Source organism: Nansenia antarctica (assembly GCF_963989245.1).
Source record: "Nansenia antarctica genome assembly, chromosome: 6".
Classification (NCBI taxonomy): domain Eukaryota; kingdom Metazoa; phylum Chordata; class Actinopteri; order Argentiniformes; family Microstomatidae; genus Nansenia; species Nansenia antarctica.
Window position 1 is genome coordinate 70,460,459 of NC_137676.1, and position 2,500 is coordinate 70,462,958.

A 2,500-nucleotide genomic window follows, 5' to 3' on the forward strand; every position below is an offset into this window, starting at 1 on the left:
AAGAATTACTACCCATTTCTAACAGAAGCACTACAGAGGGAGAGGGCGGGAGCTGAGAGAGAGAGAGAGAGCAGAGGGAGAGAGAGTAGAGGGAGAGAGGGAGAGAGAGAGAGAGAGAGCAGAGGGGGAGAGAGTAGAGGGAGAGAGGGAGAGAGAGAGAGAGAGAGAGAGAGAGCACAGAATCACAGATTAGGCCGGAAAAATTTGGAACGTCCCCTCGGGTTAATCTGGGATTAATTGACGGACAGGCGGATAAACGCCGGACGCTCCACTTTTTGCTCTCTGACGATTCGGGGTTTGAGGAGACATTCAGCCTAATCAACAAGATAGTGAAGAACCAATTGAGGAAGAGGGTGGTGGGGTAGGGGGAGGAGGGCATTGGCCGTGGAGGAGAGAGGGGGATTAACGGAGTGGTTGGTTTTTCTATGTGCAGATGAAAAAGGGATGTGTGTGAGAGAGACAGAGAGAGACAGAGCGAGACTGAGAGAGTGAGAAAGGGAGAGAGTGAGAAAGGGAGACAGGGAGAGAGAGAGACAGAGAGAGAGACAGAGAGAGACAGAGAGAGAGAGACAGACAGAGAGAGAGAGACAGAGAAAGACAGAGAGAGAGAGAGAAAGACAGAGAGAGAGACAGAGAGAGAGAGAGAGAGACAGAGAGAGAGTCTTCGGACTTGTTCCCATGTGCCGTACTGAAGGAGAGCTCCTTCGCTCTGTGATGAAGAGAATCAGGTCACATACAGTGAGGGAAATAATTATTTGACCCCCTGCTGATTTTGTAAGTTTGCCCACTAACAAAGAAATGAACGGTCTAACAGTAATAATATAATCATCAAATATTTATTTCACTCGATCAAAATGCAGATCAATTCATAACTTTTATATGATGTGGTATTTTTGGATTGATATTCTGTCTCTCACAGTTAAATTAAACCTAGCGTTAAAATGATAGACCGTTCATTTCTTTGTCAGTGAAAAAAAACCGCCTGAAAACCCAGACATTGTTGACACAATAAGTTTCTCTTTCATTTTAGAGCCCTTCGAGTCTGCGACTGGTTTATGGTCTCACCAGCAGGCTTCACATAATAACTTTCTCTCCTCTTTCCCTCTCAATGTATCCCTCTGTAAATTCAATTTCCCCCCGCTCTCTCTATCTCTCTCCCTCTATCTCTCTCCCCTCTCTCTCCCTCTATCTCTCTATCTCTCTCCCTCTCTCTCTCTCTCTCCCCTCTCTTTATCTTTCCCAGCACCATCTCTCTCTCTCTCTCTCTCTCTCTCTCTCTCTCTCTCTGTCAGACATGGTTATGATGTAGTGATCGATGTGTCCTTGACCTCGTTATGCGTCTCTCTCTCCACCAACACATTTTATTGACCCATTACTCCCCTCCACTTTCCCCTTCACTCCCTCCTCCTCTCTCTCTATCTCTCGCCTCTCCCCTCCGTCCCTCCCTCCCCCTCTCTCTCTATCTCTCGCTCTCCCCTCCGTCCCTCCCTCCATCTCTCGCTCTCTCCTTTCATCCCTCCCTCCCCCTCTCTCTCTATCTCTCGCTCTCTGCTTCGTCCCTCCCTCCCTCCCTCCCTCCCCCTCCCTCCTTCTCCCCTCACTCATCTTCTCTCTCACCACAAGAGAAGAAATAATAGAAAGAGAGAGAGAGAGAGATGTGTGTGTGTGTGCGTGTTTGTGTTTGTGTGTGTGTGTGTGTGTGACCTCTCTGACACTCACCTAGTTATCTAGCTACTGTTCCTGCACTACTGTATCTGAAACACACACACACACACACACACAGACTTGGCGGAGGTCCAGCATGGCCCACATATTCATGCCTGATGGAATATTAATTGAGTTTGACGGCTAACATAAAAATCCTTCCCTTTAATATGACACGGACCATTAGAGTTCACTACGGACATGAGAGGCAGCCAGACATCTGAACAATGCAGCGTGTGTGTGTGTGTGTGTGTGTGTGTGCGTGTGTGTGTGTGTGTGTGTGTGTGCATGTGTGTGTGTGTGTGTGTGCGTGCGTGTGCGCGCATGTTTGTGTGTGCATGTGTATTTATGCGTGTGTGTGTGTTCATGTGTGTGTGTGTGTGTGTTTATTGTGCATGAAGTAGATCAATGCCAGAATTTCCCTCACAACACAGTGGCACTGCGCCTATGGTTAGACTGACGTCCCTCTAACCCAATCAAATCCATCCAATCTGGCCTTCAACCAATGGGCTTCATTGACAGAGCCAATATAAAAGGACTGAGACACACCCCCCCCAGCAAGTCATTTGCTGATGGAGTCAATGCTGAAAGCGTGTGTGGTTGTTGGTTGTTGCACTAAGCTGTCGTCTACGGTGTAAGCGATAGCTGGTTTTGAGGTCTCGTTTTTCCTGTCTCTCTTGTGCCTCCAGGAAAATGCCTCGTAGTGATGTAGTGTTTCCACCCTTTGTGCACATTTTTAAACATGCCACTCATTTATTTAACGTTGATAGTTCTGACAGCCATTTCTGGCATGCAT

General features: G+C 47.6%; 1 protein-coding gene across 1 annotated transcript in view; it reads right to left on the reverse strand.

The window, feature by feature from the left end:
• The window catches only part of pcdh7a (protocadherin 7a), a gene marked incomplete at both ends in the record, with an annotated part of 44,270 nt that overhangs the window by 1,216 nt on the left and 40,554 nt on the right, over window positions 1–2,500 (reverse strand).